We start from the raw sequence: 21,532 nt of genomic DNA, 5'->3' as shown, positions 1-21,532 counted from the left end.
TTAATCACGTTTCAAGAAGTCAAACATTTGGAAAAAGCTGAAAAATCATGACTTTGTCCCTTTACGATACATCGGCAAGACCGTTTGGGCACACCAGTGTGTAACTACGAGACTAACAGCTTCGTAGCAAACCAGGTCCCATGAAAGTATATCTATATCTATGCATAGACATTGAAGATATTGCGACGTAACTGTCATGTACCTAAGAAGATTGTACAGTCCGTGAGTCATACGTCTGTATAGGCTTCACGTTACATATTAAATACATAGCGTATCGCACCTTCCTATAAAATTTCTTTTACACATAGGTATGCTTACTGCAGAGGAAAATAAACACTGTGTCCAAAGTGTGACCATTTCATAACGTGTCTCTGGAAAAGAGAAAGTCGGTCGTAAACTCTTAATTTTTATATGCGACAGACAGAGTTAACAAAGACAATGCCATATCTGAAAAATTTTACTATTAGGGACTGGTCAGTTCCTTCGCTTGGGGGGGGGGGGCGCGTGGATTCATGGGGGGGGGGGGTCACCCTGTTTTTTGACTTTGGTGATAGGGGGGGGTCACCATGTTTTTGAAATGCCCAATGGGGGGGGGGGGTCATCGTTTTTTTTAATTTTGACACAGGCTCATCATTGCCTAAAATGCATCGTGTCAGCCACAAATTTCATCATTCAGTTGCATGTGCTATAAAAATATGCAAAAAATAATTATATCATGCTTTCACTTTTCAAATGAATTCAGTTTTAAATTGCTCTTATGGCCAGATAAATGGCCAGTATTGGCTCAATGGCCGCATTAACAGCCACTATCTAATCACTGTTTACAAAACTGACCGGTATCAATTCACCGGTTACATAACTGGCCAGTTTTGTTTACCCCAGCTAGAATATCTGTCACTGCATTACTCAACATCACATTAATGGCCATTAGGAAATGCACATTATGTTTTACCTCTAGAAATATTGCCATTAATATTATCAGTTTGACCTCTACCAATAATTTTGACGGGATGATTATCACATTTTTACTCAGAATATCCCTAACTGAAAATGCATAGATGGCATAAAATGTACACAAGAGGCATTATTTAATCCAGTAGAACGGGAATTCGTTAGACAACATCACAATTCAGTCTCTCGTCATGGGTGGCTCAAGATGCATATTGCTGGACACTGATCAAAGAGTTATTTTGGTGAATAATATATATTTTATAGAAGTGATTTTAGCTGGAAGGCAATTCTTCTTTTGACCCCTGCTGTAACTTTCCTACTGGCACTTACAAAAGTGCTCACTGTACTGATATCTCTTAATTTCTTGGTTCCATTTCTTTTAAGAATATTAGAGTTCTCACTATATGCAAAATTTCTGATATTGAAAAATAATTTTTCCATTCGTTCACATAACATTAGCCTATTCGATATTGTCCTATTGATGCAATCACATTTGATAGTAGAGCAAATCAATAATCACACATTTCTTTAATGCATGTAAACATTTGCAGGGCATTACAAAATTAAGTGCGGCAGTTAATAAAACATCCACAGACACATATTTATACATAGATTCAGACGTTATTTTTATTTTTCTGTTCAAAAAATTAAGCAATTCAAAGTGTAAATCTCATAAAATAGAAAATACCGTTACAGAGTGCAAAACAAAATGTTTTCTTTTACTTTTGGTTTCCTCTTATGGTAGATCACTATAGACAGAAACGAAGAAAACAGATTGAATTTTTATCACATTTACATATAATGAGCGTTATCCAATCTCTTTTTTCGTTTGTTAGATTTGCAATTAATATTTTGGTGGCAAATGAAGGCATATTTAAATACAGCTGACTGAGAATTCCTAAATATTATATTAATTGGCATATTAATTGCCCGAATATTTTGAACTTATTCACACCTCTGTAACAAACAAGGTCATCAAGACCGATATCACATCATGAAAATGCAGCACAACTGTATTCTTTAAATGTTGTAATAATGTTAAAACCGTTCTGACAAACTGTCTAAAAACAAACGTACAAAGAGCTTATTTAAAGAAGGAAAAATAATAATAAGATTATGTCCAGTATATCTTCACAACGGATACGAAGGCTGTTTTGAGTAGGCCATTTCAAAGCACTTGACATTATTACCAACAGTAATTAGAAAACGTCACTGTCATTCACTGATCTTTAAATATGAACTTTAAAAAGTACAGTATTGTTTGCCTTTGCCCATTACTCTTTGAAAGAGTGGTGAGCTAGACAGATGTCTCAGTAAGAACATGCGATGATAGTTTCTGCTAAATATATGTCCCTCTCCATTAGCACAGCTCATCTTTGATGGTAAGAACCTACTCTCTTTCATATCCATATTCATTGTTCATCATGTATTGTACCTGAGGAGAGAAAGAAATAATGAATAATGGTAATTGAACACCTACATGCACACTGTCGTATGTCTTTTGTATCTTTCATAGTTCTATAGGTTAGTTTGAACATGTTTTCATTTCAGTCGTGATATTTATAATACACCTGGGTAATAATACATCTGGTTAAGGTTTTGCCGGATTCAATTTTAAGTGATCTTGCAATGTATACAAACAAAATTTTTATTGGACACAAGGACAACATTCGTACAGTGAACAGATGAACTAACCAAGGATGCTGATCAACATAGGTCTAGCTTAGCGGATAGAATCTTATTTTATTAATTGGGCCTATCATTAAAAATGAGTTCCATTGTGGTGAAAACGTATAACAAATGTGGGGTTGCCTTCCTAATTATAAAAGGTCATTAAATAAGTCAAATAGTAATTAATCGAGAAGATGTTTCAAAATATTTTTGCATTCTATTAAAACACTGACTGATTATCACGTGAACCACATTTTATAAACAATACCAACAAGTGTCAATGAATTGTATTACAACACTGTGAGATAACATCTGTACAAAGTTCATCTAATTTGATGAAGCATTTAATTATAGACATAACTCAAATTAGGCAAGTTCATTACACACTTAAACAAGTCATCGTTGATGACACAGTCCCCACTTGTTAATGGGTACTTTGATTACAAGTCCTCAGAGAGGATAGAGTCCTCTTCATTAATGAGGTCTGTGATAAAAATACTTTGATACAGATGGCACTCAATGGCCAAGAATGAGTTCCATAGTGATGAAAACATAAAACCAATGTAGGCTACCATCCTAAAGTTCATAAAATGAGTCAACTAGGAATTAATCAACAGGATGTTGAAAAAATGTTTTGCATACTATCCTAACACTAACAGATTATCACCGGTACCATATTTCATAAAGTTTGATGCAGTATTTACAACTCTATGAGATCAACGTCTGTATCTCGTTTCATCAAATTTGACGTTGCATTAATTTGTGGATATATCACTCTAATTACGAAAGTTCATAACATATGCAATTACAAATTAATTGAAATAACACTGATAAATGTCTTTTTCAATGTTACAGCAATGCGAGCTTGACATCTGTACAACATTTCATGAAATTTGCTGCAATATTTCTTGACATATCAGCCTAATAACGGAACTTAAATAATTGACATGATACTGCTACATGACGTGAAACAAATTGACGAGCATATGTATGAAATAGGTCAATGTCCTGGTACCAACTTTGGATGATACTGGTGGAAATATGTCTGAGTTATGGCTCTGTACATGAGAAAATCGTAACAAATTGCAAAATACCGCAATTATACGTGTCGCTTAAATTTGATCAGAATTAGTACATACCAAAGATCAACAATAAGTGTTATTTCTATCTGTTCAGTGCAGGAAAATTATACGTTGATTTTATGACAATTTCTGCACAGTACAACCAGAAAAACAACAAGAAATATTTAAAGGAGAAAATTAAGAATGACAACAGTAAATAAGGTCTGAAACTTTAGGTACTGAAGGTCAACTTTAGCAACATGCATAGCAGAGAATCTTTCTACCTTGGACTACAAAATAGACATCCATGGTTTCAGCAGATCTGTTAATATGTCACAGTTCATAAACAATGACAGGAAATGACCAATTAGCTGTTTCAGTTACTGCTACCACTCCCAAACATAATAGGTACCCTGCATACAAATAGGTTAAAGGTCAAAATTCTCTTATTCAGATGTGTTGGCTGATTCAGTTCACTGCCACCACTCCGGCACACTTGCAGTACTTCCCTTTTTCTTACCTCATTTGAACATTTTTGACACTGATGTGTTCATTTGAACAAATTCACATCTCAACCCCTATGTCTACCTGTACACCAAATACTGAGACGGTAGCTTTGGCGGTATGGGAGCTTTTGTATGTGACGGACATACATCCGCACATACATTCCAACAAATATACAGACATACAGACGCCACTCAGACTGATCATATAAGCTCTTTTTGGTATTTATATATAAAACCAAATATGAGCTAAAAATCAACACGTATATGTATGACATACCAGTAAGTCAATGTCCATGTACCAACTTTGAATAAAATCAGTTGAGACTTGCCAGAGTAATGGCTCTCGACATGAAAAAACCATAACAAAATTGCCACCTAGTGGCCATATTGGACCATATCGTTAAACCAATCGACGTACATATGTATAACATAACTCAATGTCCTTTTACCAACTTTGTATAAATTCCCTTGATACGTGTCTGGGTTATGGTTGCGGACATGAAAAATAGTGACAACATCACTGTTCGCTCCCATCCCATATAGTTATCAAAACAAGTCAACAATTGTATGAAACATGGACATACATATACAGACATACTGACATACACAGACTGGCACAGAGTGATGACATTGACCCCAAGTGTGCCTTGGCCCATGGAGTGTCTGAGAGTGATAAAGATATAACAAACAGCTGAATGTAATGATAAAATAGTTAAGTATAGGCCTATACAGGCACTGAGAGTGAATATGTTACAGCAATTTGATTAGTTTGTTTTTCCTTTTCTGCTTCTGTGATAATCTTTAAGAAAATCAATCTGCAAGGCAGTTTATGTATTGACAAATATGTTGTCTTTTACAAGCACACAGTAAACTGTTCTTGATTTTTCATTTATAAAATTTGACATAGACTGAAATACATAACACGCAACCGATGCTTACACTTTGCCCATACACCAGATACATGGAGAAATTTCAACATACAATCATCAACTCAGAAACCCAACAGGGAAAAGTAAACATTGTTGTCTTCCAGAACAGCTGGTGCATCCACATCTGGAACAACTTACAAACTTCACCAATTACACAAGGATGATGACACAAGAGATAAAGTAAAACTGTGGTGAACTTGACTACTCCTTTCAAATCCTTACCTAACTTGACATCTTAAACTAAAATACACTGCATGGTTAATTGTGCACAAAAATACATCGGGATGGACCATTTGATAAGGGATAGTGTCTGGAAGATCGATGAGGTACATTATCTTTTTTATCCTATCCATTGTACATTCTTTTTTCCCCACTCTCCCACCCTTTCTTTTTGTCAAACCTTCTCTGGCTGAATTTTTTATTGGCATTTGTTTGGAATTTTTTCAAAATCTGCCAGGATTTTTTTACCGCATTTCAACACCAAATACAGTTTACCATATCAAATGCTTACTAAATCACCACATTATATACTCTTAGTTCCAGTAGGTATAAAATTACCAAAAAAAATCTTAAAAATACAAAATGAAAGATATCCCAGTAAACCTGAAAGTTTCGCAAACTTGCCCAAAAAATTCAAATTTCGGGATTTCAACTTAATTTCAATATATCTTATTAACAAAAACCCTAAGGACCGGTTTACTAAATATCAAAGCAATCAGACTGGTAAATTTTGAGAAACAAATTTTTTGACCAAAAATGAGAAAAAATTGCCCAAAAAATACAAAATTGCAGATTTCATCCTAATTTTAAATATATCTAATTAACATAAACCCTAGGAACCTGTACACTAGATATCAAAGCTACCAGATCAGAAGTTTGGGAGAAAAAATCTTTGACCAAAAAAGGCAAAAATTGCCCCCAAAATAAAAAAAATTGCCAGTTTCAACATACCTTCAATACATTATATTGAGATTAATCTTAGATACCTGTATACCAAATACATGTATCAAAGCTATCAAATCAGTAGTTTTTGGATTAAAAAAATTTTATCAAAAATTGGGAAAATTGCCCCAAAATTACAAATATGACAATATCAATACAATTTGTACAAGCATTACTGAGGTCATTCTGAGGAACATGAATATTAAGTTTCATAGCAATCAGACGAGCGATTTCAGAGAACAAGATTTTTTGACTAAAAACGTAAAAAAAAACCCATAAAAATACAAACATGCAAATTTCATCCCAATTTTTGCACACATAATTGAAAATACCTAAAGAAATCTGCATACCAAGTTTCAACCAAATCTGACCAATGCTTACTGAGTTTTAGCCATTTGCAGGATTTTTCCTTTTTTCCCCCTCATTTGTATATTTTTGGCACTGACATGTTCATTTGAACAAATTCACATCTCCACCCCTAGGTGCACCTGTACACCAAATACTAAGACAGTAGGTGCTACGGTTTAGGAGTTTTTGATGTGGACGGACTAACAGACATACATACATACTTACATACATACATACACACAGACGCCATTTTGCTACCTTATACGAATACCTCCCACTTGCATATATACATATGCATATATGGGAGCGTAAAAATCGGAAAAAAAATTGCCATACGACGGCCATATTGGATCATATCACAAAACAAAATCAATGTGCATATGTATGACATAGGACAATGTCCTTGTACTAAGTTTCAATAAAATCGGTGAATAAAATCGGTTGAGACGTGCCCGAGTTTTGGCTAAGGACATGAAAAAATTGTAACAAAATGGCTGCCATGCAGCCATATTGGATCATATAATGAAAAAAATTGACATACATATGTATGATATAGGTTAATGTCCTTGTACCAACTTTGAATAAAATCGGTTGAGATGTGCCTGAGTATTATGGCTCAGAACATGGAAAAATCGTAACAAAATGGCCGCACTGCAGCCATATTGGATCATATCACATAACAAATTGACGTGCATATGTATGACATTAGTCAATCTCCTTGTACCAACTTTGAATAAATTAGCTTGATACATGTCTGAGTTACGGCTCTGTACATAAAAAAATTGTAAAAAATGGCCGCACGGTAGCCATATTGGATTGTATCGCAAAATTAATTGAAATGCATATCTATGACATTGGTCAATGTCCTTGTACCAACTTTGAATAAAATCGGTTTAGATATGCCCGAGTTATGGCTTTGTACATGAAAAATTGTAACAAAATGGCCGCACTGCAGCCATATTGGATCGTATCTCAAAACAAATCAACGTGCATATATATGATATAGATCAATGTCCTTGTACCAACCTTCAATAAAATCAGTTGAGATATGCCCGAGTTATGGCTCTGTACATAAAAAATAGCGCCAATGGCACTGATCACAACTGGCACATTGTGAAACTACTCTATCTCTGGGTACACCTGTACATGAAATACTGAATGGGTAGGTGCTGCGGGTTTGGAGTTTGTCAGTAAATGCACACAGAAAACAAAGTCCCGAAGTAGCGAATTCCAGCCATTTTCAAACCACACTGTTTGTCAGTGGGGTAAGCAATATTCGCAAAAATCACATTTCCAGGCTAATAGACTATGTTTTACGAAATCACACGTCCTTATTACAAAATAAAAAGATCTTTGTCTTTAAATCAATGCGCCAGTAAGCAGGTCCAGCAGCTAGTTATGTCATCAAGTCTGTAATGTTAAGGGTCATAACAAATGCGAGAAATCTAAAACATTAAATATGTTGTTTTTTATCAATTTTATTACCAAAAGCGCATGAAAATCTCTGATACTTTGAATCAGCCATCCTGCATATTTGTAACATTCATCAAAACCTCATTTCTGTTCCACAACTCATTAAATAGTCCACAATGCAGGATTGGTGTACATTCCAAAACTACATATATGAAAGACCCCTAAAATCAATTAGTCAAAGGGGGTTAGAAATTTCCCAAACTATCTAACCGCTGCTCTGTTTGGCTCCATTTTTCGGAATCGGAACTTGGAATTAGTCTGAATATCTCTACCAAATATCAATGCAGTCTGTTCACCAGTAATGACCTATGGTCATTATGTTAAAAAATACCGCCAATGGCGCTTGGACATAATGACCGCCTAGTATTATCGGGATTTATCAACAACCACACTCACTGTGAATTAGACAGACCACGAAGTCAATGAGCAACATATAGCTGACAGACTATTTTTCACATTGCGATTTTAAGCTCATTTCATGAGAAAAGAGACATGTATATGTATATGGAGAAAAAGCAGAAGACATATTTGTAAATTGTTTGTTAAAGCGCAGTGGTCGTCGCGCTGCGCGTGCGTGATTTTTTTGTTGATAAACATAAATTTTTGTAAACATAAGTCTTCTCAACTTCAATAGGAGTGAGATGGGAGCAGTCCCCCACTTTGTTAAGGCCTTTGTAAGACTCAACATCATGCAATAGTAAAATATTAAGATCGGAAACGAACTTCAGTGGTGTATTTCTATCTATAAACTCGTGTAGAGCTACGAACATTGGGACACTACACTCAGCACATTATGTCGCTGAGTTTACTGCACGCAGACACAGTGGACAAAAAGGTTTGATCGCGCGCGATCACGCTGGTTGTACACAATGCTATGTACAGCACAGTGAAAATACATAACTAAAATGATCAACATTGCCTATATATGTAGACCAGCAACAAGCACAATGCCTAACACAAAAATTACACTCAAGACCATGATCGGCAAGCCAGAGCAGGGCACGGGAGATGTTGTTGGGAGACGGTCACCGCGTTGACGTACACGGATATAGACAATTCGGTCCCACAACGTACCGGCCCGCGACGACTTGGCCCACAACCATCTGTTGATCACCATGTCTTGCTTCTCCTAGTATTACGTGGTAAGAAATAGTAAAATAACAGGAAACTATAGACAAAACGAGCGGGTTTTCGCGGCATTTGGCAGGAAAATTGCACGGCTACACCGTGCATAGACGTATCGAGAGATCCTGTGCCCCGGTCCTGTGCACGGTCATGGCAGTGATCCAACCGCTAGCTGGTGCAGGCCTAACGGTGCTGGGCAAACTTCGTTGTTGTACCTCATGATTGCCAGGTAGGTCTGAATCCTCTTTCAAGTGAGATAACCCCCACATAACAAGAAGACCTATGAAAGGTCGTTCGCTTGACTTGATACCTGTACTCGGAATTCTCGTTTGCACCCCCAAACGGGGTAAACTTTGTAGTTGAGTTGGATTCTCCACAGCCGAGTGTAGCGCGCCATAACCCGGTTTGACACGGACGTTCATACAGACCACGGAACGGAACAGATGCAGAGATGCTTGTTGCTGCAGCGGGCATTGCTCTGCGAGCTGTAGATTTCTGTAGTTTGGGTTGTTGTCTTTGTACTCCTGTCGGGCCTCTTGAAATGAAAGCTCTCGTCCTTGCTAGCGATATCGAAAACTAGAGCCCGGTCGTTGATAGTCTGTTGGCGTATATACATGCGTGTCATGCGTACGTCTAGCTCTATGGCTCGAGCGATAACAGTAGCCGAGCCCCATTCAACTGATTCAAGAAAATCATGAGCAAATGTGATTTCAATCCAGCGTGCAATTATTGTTCAATATTCAGCAGATATTTAACTTAGATTATATTAATTGACCTTTTATTGCGTGTTACATTTGGTTAGTTGGTATGCTTGTGACAGATCAGCCGCCATTTTAACAAGCGGCAATATCGCAAACATTACAATCAACCCGTAACATGTGCGGCGTTCTTGGATTTGTTTACAACAGAGGGGGACCCCCTCTGGAGGATGCGCAGCGCGACGACCACTGCGCTTTAAGATGACAATCATATATGCATCTCTTGAAATTTTGTGGTTATAAGGTATAACAGTAGTGTAAGAATAATGAGGTATGAATAAGTTAGTAAAGCTAAGTTGACAGTAATTAAGATTACAAAATTATACACTAAGCTGGGGAAATCTGATTGAAATAAATGTTGAAAAGTAGCAAAGTCATGGTCATCTTTTGTCTAATACCTTGTGTAAGTTCATGAACTTTACATAAATCTTGCTATAGATTTGTTGCTAATGGGCAATAACTGTGTTTCAGATCATTTGAGAGCAATCTATCCATGACAAGTTTAAATTGTAATATACTTCTATTTAAAGGAGAGAAACTTCTCAAATAATTTTTTCCATGTAAACTGCTGTGAGAACACATGGACAGATACTCAGGACTCTATGCTGGTGCTACCTTGATAACTAACCTACAACTTGTAACATCATTGTCTAACCTGTTCACCCAATTTCCTGTAGACAGGTCCACACTCTCCATTGATAACAATGTGTTTGGGCCATACCATTGTAGTGAAAGACTGTAACATGTGAGGTTGTGGATACTTAATCTCTGGAATGTCAAAGTCTGCATATTGACTCAAAGATGTTTACTTAACAAATGCCTAGGTCATCTCAAAAGTGAGAATCTAAACTATGAAATATGTTTTTTTTAATGCTTTTGATGCCCAAAAGACCATAGAAATCTCTTATACTTCGAATCAGCCATCCTGCATATTTCTAACATTCATCAAAACCTCATTTCTGTTCAACAACTCATAAAACAGTCCACAATGCAGGATTGGTGTACATTCCAAAACTACATATATGAAAGACCCCTAAAATCAATTAGATAAAAAGGGGGGTTAGAAATTTCCCAAAACTATCTAACCGGCGCTCCGTTTGGCTCCATTTTTCCGAATTGGAACCTTGGAACCAGTCTATGTATCGGTATCAAATATCAACGCAGTCCGTTCAGCAGTTTTTGACTTTTTGTCGTTTACGGAAATGGACGACATCAAACACCGGTTGAAACCACCTCTATATCACAACTTCCAGTTGTGATAAAAAACTTGTAATAGAATGGCCGTCTGGCGGCCATCTTGCATTTTATTACAAAACAAATCGCCTTGCATATGTATGACATATGAAGTAATCCTTACAATGAGGTCAACATCTGTACTAAGTTTCATGAAATTTGATGAGCTATATCAGCTGACTTACGAAAATTAATTAAATATGCAAATCAGCAGTTAACTGGTGTGATACTTCTACATATATTTTCATGCCATAACACTACTGGGAGATCAACTTCTGTACCACATTTCATCAAATTTAATACAGCCTTTCTAGAAATATACTAATTATAAAAGATCATCGAATATGCAAATTAGCAATCATTTGACATGGTACTGCTTGATGTCTTTGCACAGTATAACAGTACTAACAGATCAACATTTGTAACAAGACATTAAATTTGATACACTGTTTCTGAACAAAACCAACAAATTAGGAAAGTTCATTAAATATGCAAATAAGCAATTAATTTGAATGAGACTGATAATTGTCCTCATTGAAATGTTAAAGCAATATGAGCTCAACATCTATACCAAGTTTTCTGAAAATTGATGCATAATTTCTTGATATATCTTTCTAATTACAAAAATTTATTGCATGCCATTAAACCTCCAAAAATTCAAAATCAGTGACACGTTTCGTGGTTGATGCAACTTTTCTAGACATATCACACTAATTACAAAAGATCAACAAATGAGCAAATTAGCAATTAATTGACATGATATGCTTAATGTCATCATACGGTATTACAGTACTCAAAGATCAAGATCTGTACCGTATTTCATCAAATTTGATGCAGTGGTTCTGGAAATTAGGACAGTTCATTAAATATGCAAATTAGCAATTAATTTGTATGAGCTTGCCAAGTGTCTTTGCAAACTGATATGGGGCTATGCCATAAGATCTGTATCGAGTTTCATGAAATTTGCTGCAGTATTTCTTGACATATCACCCTAATTACAAAAATTCATCAAATATGCAATTTAGAAATTAAATGATTCAATTCTGACAAATCCCATTGTGTGCTATCAGATCTCTGTGCAGAAAAAATCTTACAAAGTTTCATGAAATTTAGTGCATCTACTCTACAAACAGAGCTCTTTTACAAAATGTCCTTGTTCCGATTTCTCAATAAAATGGCCGTAACAAAGCCATAGAGGATTGGATCGCAGAACAAATTATCCATGTACAAAGTTTGAATAAAATAACTCTGGGCATCTCTGAGATATCTGCATGAACGAACGGACGGACGGACGGACGGGCACACGGACGCATGGATATGACCAAATCTGTAAATCCCCCGGACGGTGTCCGTGAGAACTAAAATATCTTTCTTGCATTTTTACGACTGGAGCTACAAAAGATCATTTGATATCATCTGAAACATTTCCTAGCCTGTCGACTGTATGTTGAATTGTGCAATTTACCTTACCTTATCAAAATCTTGTTTTCTTTTCTTTGGCTTGAAGCTTCCCAACAATGTTGTTCTTCTGGGGAGAAAGAGCAGTTGAGAACATCAATGTGTGATCACACAAATCTAAGAGGGCCAAGTTGCAATTGTAGGCAGTTACATATCACATTCCCACATGGTTACAATTTTGATGTTGAACATTTGACATCTCAAAAACTTGATCATATTTATTTGCTTCTCTTTTGATCTGGGTAGAAATGGCTTGCCTGGTGTTAGTGTTAGATATTTGACAAAAGCAAGTTAGTAGAAAGATTTAAGTTTATTTTCAATCTAATTTCCCCTGTTCATCCTCTGCAATTAGTAGATGAGTGCCAGTTGACAATAATTGTAAATGGGCATCATTTTTCCTAACAATGAGCACAGAGTATATCCCTAAGCATTAAAACACAAGAATTTGTCTTCTATATCTATGTTTGTAATGTGGTTTGAGCTACAGTCGACATTAAAAGCGACCTTACAACTGATAGAGGTCAAGCGAATAACGATGAGGCGGAATAGCTATATGTGACACATGCGTTGATGAATAAGGTGGGAATCCTTGTTAGCTCGCTTCAGGATGGCCTGACCCAAAATGGCAAACATGATTGCAAAAAATACACAATTGAAGATTTCATCAAATTTAAACATATCACACTTAGATCATTCCTAAGGACATGTCTACAAGATACCTAAGTTATAAGACAAGTAGTTTTTTGACAAACAACAATTTTTCGACCCGAAATGCGAAAAATTGCACAAAAATACAAACTTAAAGACTTCATCAGAATATCATATTACGATAAGTCCTACAGACCTGTCATTAAAAATCACAGCTATCAGATGAGTAGTTTTTTGAGAAAAATATTTTTGAATAAAAATAGCGTCAAAGTGACACCGTGCTCACATTTGGTTACACGTGGCAAGCAAGAGTGAGTGTATACACAATATTCAACAGATTCTACGCAGCTTGAGCTTGTGATATTCATATTCAAGTGCATATGAAATTTTTTTGACGCACTGTCCACTGAAGTAAAAGGTTGGCAACTGTTGATCACACACAGTTCGGCAATACCATGCAACCTTGTATATCATACCTAGTGATACAATCTACCATATAAAAAAATAATGGTGTCCTCTTACAATATTGTACTTTATGTAAACAATATCTGGTTTCTCTAAGGTCAATCATTGCACAACAGGAGTCTATTAAAGGTAACATGCATGTAAGAATGGGCATTTAGAGCTTCCACTGTTAATGATGCTGCCACATCTCCATGATAATGGTATATCTCAAACTGCCACCAAGTTAAACAAGTATTGCAGTATCATAGACAAATGGGGAAATTTCCAAGCGGAAACCTTTTGACAAACAAATATTTTGACCAAAAATGGCAAAAATTGACCCAAAAATACAAAAATTGATAATTTCACCAAATTTCAATATATCACACTAAGACAACCCCTAGGCACCTTTATACCAAATATCAAAGGTATCAGACAAGTAGTATTTGAGATACGGATAGTTTTCAATCGGATTCGAACCCACAACATACGGTATCAGTCGCCTAGCTGAGAGGCCTGAGACAGAACAAGTCGGCTAAATCTCCACTCCCAAAAAAGAGTGGTTCAATAGCCGGCTAAGTTGTTACATTTTTCTGACTGAGACCTCTCAACACGTTGTAGAGTTCGTGAAGCACTCACGCACGCATGCTCACTATCATACATCGCACATACACACTTTATCGAAGCGAAGAAACGAATTTCATCGCTTGAGAAGTATATCATTTGACCAAATATGGCAAACATTGCACCAAATATACAAAATTGCAGATTTCGTTATATATTCAAACCTGTATACCAAATATCAAAGCTGTCAGATGAGCGGTTTTGAAGAAATAAATTTTTGACCAAAAATGACCAAAAAATTCCTTAAAAATACAGATTTGCATATTTCATCACAAAACATTGGCTGCATGTTATGTATTTCTGTCTATGTCAAATATTGTAAATGAAAAATCAAGAACAGTTTGCTGTGTGCCTGTAAAAGATAACATATTTGTTGATTCATAAACTGCCTTGTAGATTTATTGTCTTAAAATTATCATAGAAGTAGAAAAGTAAAAAAAGAAACTTATCAAATTGCTGTTACACATCCAGCCTGAGTGCCTGTAGACCTATATTTAACAATGTTATCATTACATACAGCTGTTTGTCATATCTTTATCACTCTCCATGGGCCAAGACACGCTTGAGGGACTATGTCATCACTCTGTGCCAATCTGTGTTTGTCAGTCTGTCTATATGTATGTCTATGTTCCATACAATTGTTGGCTTGTTTTAATTACTATATGGGAGCAAACAGTGACATTGTCTCTATTTTTATGTCATCTAATTGTTGTAATGTTATTAATAATTTAACAGAATCTAGAACAATTTTGTCACATTCCGTGACTTTTATCCCGATCTAAATGTGTGTGATTTGTTGTAAAAAAATACCGCAATGATACGGTGTCGCTCACATTTGATCAGAATTGGTACATACCAGCATGGGTACCAAAGATCAATGATAAAAATAAATGTTGTTTCAATTTCTTAAATGCCCCAAAATACTTTGATGTTGTCCTAAAACTTTTAAAATCAAGGTTGCGTTCACAAATAACGATTAGGGGGAAGGGGGCTGGAGGAAACCTCTATTGAAATATTTTTTCAGATCCCCCCTAAGTTCTCTAAAACATTTTTAAATGCCCCCCTCTATGTGGTCAAAATTTTTCAAGTCTCCACCCCAACTGTCACAGGCCCGCATATTTGTAAATGATGTGAGCGCAGAAAAAATAAATATGTAATGCGCCGTTCTGCTCACCGGTGTTCAACACTATCTGCACTTTGTATAGTCAGTGTTGAATCTAGAGCGCGCCATCGCGGGATTGACGCGTTTCAGCAAAAAATCCCGCTCTGAAATCTACCCAGTGCGTCACTTTGGGCGCACTCACAATGAGGGGGGGGTCTGTAAATAGGTCAACGTGTGTTTTCTTTCATTGTTAAACGTAACCACTTTGCGTGATGATTTGCTATATTTTGCTAGAATGTTACCAATGATTTCATTTATGATACTTTAGCAGCACACGTCCGTTTTGAAATGACATTTGCGTTTGTTACATTGTCAATAAAACTTGTTTGTGAATGTACTGACTGACAGCCGTGACGAGAAAAAAAATTCACGTACGGGAGTAATTTCAAACTAACTCTCACACAGAAAGGTTTTTGAAAAATGTAGCCAACACACCTATTCCATTCAAAAAGAAAAAACATGTTCTTGATCAAGCGGAAATCAAACCAAATTCCAAAATTTTCTGAAACATTTCATGTGTCCACATGGATCGAGATACTAGACGTAGCTTGGTTCATGTTGTTTGTCAAAGTCGTTATGCCACGGTCACGCATGCATGGCTTGCCAAGAAATTCGATCTAGCGAGAACAACAGTGAATATCTATTCAGATCTTATACCAGACGGGTCATATGTCAAGTTCTTCAGTAAGAATGCATTTACTAATACTTGCACGGCTTGCATTGTCAGAGTCGGGACGTTGTGCTGTGTTTGTTTTGCCTCGATGCAGCACATGGTGTCGGCCATTTTCCAAACTTGCTTGGGACAAAGCGTCATCACTCTAGACTCCCTAGGTTACCCTTTTATGTCTATGGGAACTTACTGCTGCAGAGATCGAGACTACCTAGTCATTAAAAAAAGTCCTGCTCTATCAATGAGAGCTGTGAAATGACAAATGAACTTACTTTTCTCACTGTGGGGAAATTGTCAATTGTATTTTTGCATAATACTGAAAGAATTATCTCTTGAGACTAACAGAATGTGCTGCATCTTTTCTATGAATGTGAGAGAATTTGTGATACTTTATTCAAAACAATTATATTCTTGAATAGATGTACAAAGACTTCATAGACTTATTTTAAATAAATGCTAATTTAATATGCAGATTAATATGCAAATTTCCTGCCAAAAAATTGTCCCCCAAATTTTGAAAATGTCCCCCAAAATTTAAGGCATGGGCCCAAATGTCCCCCAATCCTAAGATCCTAGATTCAACACTGTATAGTCATAGTCCAAAGGCAAGTTACTTAAATGCAGCAGTGATTTTTTTAGATTTATTGGTCTAAAGGCCAACTTGGGTTAATCCAACTCTGGCCAGGTCAATTGCTCTTGCTGAAGAGCACACAAAATGACAATCATGAAAGCATAGGCAAATTGTGAATTCTGGCTAATTGCTATATTGCACAGTGACTTACCAAAATTTGTTTCAAATCTATAAGACACATATGAATGAGATGCTACTCAAAATTGACAATACTGGAAGGTTAAAATATTCAATCAAATAAAAACTTTAATCTCTGTAGTTTTGGGTGTAATAACTGCAAATTTGGTTCAAAAATAAATAATTCCATTTGGTCACATATTTTTGCTTTTTAAGTTAGTCCTTACTACCAGCATGGGTACCAAAGATCAATAATAAAAATAAATGTTGTTTCAATTTCTTAAATGCCCCGAAATACTTTGATGTTGTCCTAAAACTTTTAAAATCAAGGTTGCGTTCACAAATAACGATTAGGGGGAGGGGGGCTGGAGGAAACCTCGATTGAAATATTTTTTTTCAGATCCCCCCTAAGTTCTCTAAAACATTTTCAAATGCCCCCTTCTATGTGGTCAAAATTTTTCAAGTCCCCCCCCCAACTGTCACAGGCCCGCATATTTGTAAATGATGTGAGCGCAGAAAAAATAAATATGTAATGCGCCGTTCTGCTCACCGGTGTTCATCACTATCTGCACTTTGTATAGTCATAGTCCAAAGGCAAGTTACTTAAATGCAGCAGTGATTTTTTTAGATTTATTGGTCTAAAAGCCAACTTGGGTTAAATCAACTCTGGCCAGGTCAATTGCTCTTGCTGAAGAGCACACAAAATGACAATCATGAAAGCATAGGCAAATTGTGAATTCTGGCTAATTGCTATATTGCACAGTGACTTACCAAAAATTTGTTTCAAATCTATAAGACACATATGAATGAGATGCTACTCAAAATTGACAATACTGGAAGGTTAAAATATTCAATCAAATAAAAACTTTAATCTCTGTACCATTGGGTGTAATAACTGCAAATTTGGTTCAAAAATAAATAATTCAATTTGGTCACATATTTTTTGCTTTTTAAGTTAGTCCTTACTGTTCAAAGACTTCTGTATCATTTTATAACAAGAATGTGAAAATTTAGAAAATCGAGCATCTTTTTTCTTTAATATTTGATTATTCTCATTTGCCAGAATTAAAAAAATTCTATGTATTGTTCTATGTGTTGCTCTCTGGCCTGATCTTGTGTACAAGTATGTTTCACTGTCATGAGCGTCATTTGACCCAAACTCTTCTTTAACTACCATGTACAACAGAGTCAGAGCTATCTCTGTCACTGTTCAGGTATGCAGTGACAGTGGCACTGCAGTAGCAGAGCATTAATGACAGTGACACTACCCGTAGGCAGTAGCTGTATTAATTTTGATAATTTTGGCAATATTTTTGTTCAGTTTTACTACAGCGTTCTTGTTCTACTCCCTACAGCATGTTGAATTGTCCAGTATTCAGCTAACTATCACAGCCTGTGTATGTGTACCATGCATTTGTATCACTGGCAACTGACTATCAGTCTGGAATGCAATTAAATTATTACAAAATACATATTTATATTTATACATACAGGCTTTGTCGACAAACTAAATAGTGTGTGTTTGAGCATGCTGTAGGGAGATAGCAAGAAACTGTAGTTGTTATATTGCATAGAAATATTGCATAAATCATTAACAGTTGCAGCTTCTGCCCTGTTACAAGGCTCCAGTTTGTTATTTTACAACAAATCACACGTTTAGATTTTTTTGAGATAAAAGTCATGAAATGTGACAAAATGGTTCTATATTTTGTTAAAATATTACTAACATTACAACATTTTGATGACATAAAAATGGTATTCATTTTTCATTGAATTACCTCCAAAAACTTGGAATTGGAAAATGTAAAACACAAAAGGGAACCAACAATTTTCAAGTCCCCCCCCCTTACAGGTAGAGCATTATTTTCCAGTTCCCCTCTACTACCCCAAAAATTTTCGAATCCCCCCTGATTTCCTCCAGCCCCCCCCCCCCCCCAATCGGGTTTTTTGTGAACACAGCCGTAGCAATCTGTGGGTCGGAGACGCGGAGGCCATAAGTGACGTATAGTGTCTAGGCAAAGTTGTCAAAGAAATCCGTTGTGTTTTTTTAACATAACTTGTGCTTTTAGTATTACTTTTTTGAAAGTCTGGAAATTCCGATTTGTTACTCTGGCTTTCTATTCAGAAAAAGTTTTCCTATCGAAGGGTGTTTACTGGGGAAGGACCCTTCCTGGTTACGGAGACTTTGCTACGTTGACCTAATCTAGACTTTATTGGCGGGAACTGTCTATGACCAATTAGGCGTGCGGGTCGATCAAGTTTCAGTGAATTAACACAGGCACTATAGTTACTCACTATAGTGATTCAGTTTTGTCTCTAATGCTGTTTACCGCCCGCCGCTACTTCTATTCGTTATCCAGATAAAACATGCCACGTAGAATAGTACACGATAATTTTTAATTCAAAAAGTGTGTTGTTAAGACATTCAAAACATTAAATATTAGCCTAATACTTATCTTTTGAATCATCGCGGTAGCAAATTCAGTACAAAAAATAAGAGAGATGAAAACGACACTTCGTATGTTCGTGAAATTCTTCACATTAATTTGATCTAAATTTCTCCTTGCGATTTTTGACAGACAGTTTTCTCCGGGACGGTTCTAAACGGTGCATTTTTAGATGATCCCGAAACAAGCGTAGAGAGCTATTAAATGTAACAACCTTGTTTGGAGTGGTTTGTACAACAGCACTGTCATTCATCAAAAGAACAAACAATGTACTTACCATAATTCACGAGCCTTAGCCATCAGTACCTATCTTCATGTTGCGATCAACATGCCTGGATGTCGAACAGTGACAACAGCATATCGCGATCTTGTAAACGATCGTAGCATTTCGAAATGTTCTGGCCGCCTTTAGTCCGTGATCTTTGGAAAGCGATTCAGAAAAAGATTGAGAACAGTTTTTTCGGGTTTTGGCCACTCGCTAGTGCATCGCTGGGCAACAGCCTCTCGCCTACGGGACTCGGTTGAGTGGATAAGCATTCTCCAGGGCACCTGCCACAGTGGCTAAGTCGGTATAGAAGAAACGGGGAATTCTCGACACTGTAAAGACAAAAGTCTCTGCTTGACCAAGTTGACTGCTCTGGATAAGATATTTTGGCGCTCGAAGTTTGCATGCGCATGCGCTGTACATGAAAATATTCAGAGCATGGGTGTGGTGTTGACCGCGCTATGTTTGGAGAGAGGCAAAGAGAGATGCCATAGGATAGGGAGATTTACATGTATTAATTTTAATCTATAGCGCCGACATACTGGACAACTTAGTTTTTTATATTTAAGTTTGTGATCAACACAAAGAGACAATGGCAATACCAGTGAAACGATTTATTCATTAATTCACGAAGTGCTGATATTTGTGCTCTGTTCACCTCTGTGCTGAAAATGTAGGGATTGTACAAATCTTTAGAATGCTAAGGCTGATATTTATACCTTCTGTTGCATAACATGACAAACATATAGCTGTGATCCGACCCAGCTGTTACCCCGGCTGGTTCTCCATAGTAAAGGGAGGAAAGTTCCCGTGTACTAATAAAACGTGCGTTTTCCAAAAAAAACCTCGGATATTCTGCCAATTTCGCCAACAGCATTCACATTTTCAGTATTAATATTTGTTGCATTGTTTTTATTCATAATTGCTTACATGAACAATGGAGCTCCGTTTCTAGCTCCATGCATGAACCCATGATTGCGTAAACATCACATTCAGGACTACGTTGCTCTCAATAGAGACAGGAAGCGCGTTTGACCCCAATCAACCGCTAAAACTCCGAAGTTATACTTACACGAATTGTTTTGTATTTTTACATTTCCCAAAATCTTCCATGATGACGGCTGGTCGAAATAAATTGTTTGTAAGTTTCAATTTTTACGGCACTGACCTTTGCATTATAATTTGACTTGCGGTTGTTAGCCATATCTCTGACGTTGCAAGCAGATTATCAATCGTACGGTTCAAAGATCTCTTAGTTAAACAATGAGTGCAAATCAGGGTTTAACACAGCACGGTTCGATAAACAAGCGTATTGCTACAGCAAAGTATACTGTATCTTGCAAAATCTTACAGTCTGTAAGCGTGTGAATAATAATTCATAGCATAGATCAAAGTTCAGGGCATCCGGTGCTGGAAGTAGAACACTGTCAGGCTTTATTTGGTATACATAAATAACAAGATATACATCACAATCATATTATTCACCAGGAGTTCCACAAAATTATTCGATAAAATATACAAGCAGTGTGGTAAATTCGGATGAATTAGTTTTTCAGGATTAGATTCACAAAACAGCCACATATTTTGTATTATTTACAATACACAGTTGCCGCCGACAAATGTACTAACGTTGTTTCGAAGGGATGCCTGGCCTTAAGACGTCAATCCCGCCACTGTCTTCCTCGCGGACATATACAACATACAAACATATACAACTGAACAACGGCGATGTAGGTTCAGTGATTATATAATAGGTCCTACGCGCTACACACACTGAAAATACCATCTTCGCTTGCCAAGGTCATGGGTCCAGGCAGCTGGATACGGACCCGTGCGAGCGTACGATGAGAAATTAGACAATTGGCCTTCTTTAGCTCTGCATTCACATATGTGTTCTTTTGACAAAGATCTTGGTGTTGCTTTCACTTTTGCTGACTATAATTGTAGGTGTTGCTGGCAATGGAAAGTTCAATTATAGATTGGACGCCCATTGAAAAATTACATAATCAAGTTGTGTACGATGCTTCTCCACGAGAGCAACACATTCAGTTGTGCGAGTTGACAGGGGC

At 36.6% G+C, this 21,532-nt stretch overlaps 2 protein-coding genes and 1 long non-coding RNA gene across 3 annotated transcripts in view; 1 reads left to right on the top strand and 2 right to left on the bottom strand.

Annotated features, from left to right (window-relative positions):
• The window catches only part of LOC139115422 (synaptotagmin-12-like), a 402,617-nt gene that overhangs the window by 68,668 nt on the left and 312,417 nt on the right, over positions 1 to 21,532 (top strand). The gene's annotated exons all lie outside the window — the stretch shown is intronic.
• LOC139115441 (metallophosphoesterase domain-containing protein 1-like) overlaps positions 1 to 21,532 on the bottom strand; it is a 178,849-nt gene that overhangs the window by 113,825 nt on the left and 43,492 nt on the right. The window lies entirely within an intron of this gene.
• LOC139115405 (uncharacterized) lies at positions 1,502 to 20,834 on the bottom strand. The gene is made up of 3 exons (XR_011548116.1): positions 19,476 to 20,834; positions 12,468 to 12,525; positions 1,502 to 2,386 (listed from the first exon to the last, which is right to left on the bottom strand). It is a non-coding gene; the product is annotated as an uncharacterized lncRNA (long non-coding RNA).

This window comes from Ptychodera flava, chromosome 2, assembly GCF_041260155.1.
Source record: "Ptychodera flava strain L36383 chromosome 2, AS_Pfla_20210202, whole genome shotgun sequence".
In the NCBI taxonomy this organism is placed as follows: Eukaryota; Metazoa; Hemichordata; class Enteropneusta; family Ptychoderidae; genus Ptychodera; species Ptychodera flava.
The sequence above is the reverse complement of the archived record's forward strand: the minus strand, read 5'-3'. Positions and strand labels throughout refer to the sequence as shown.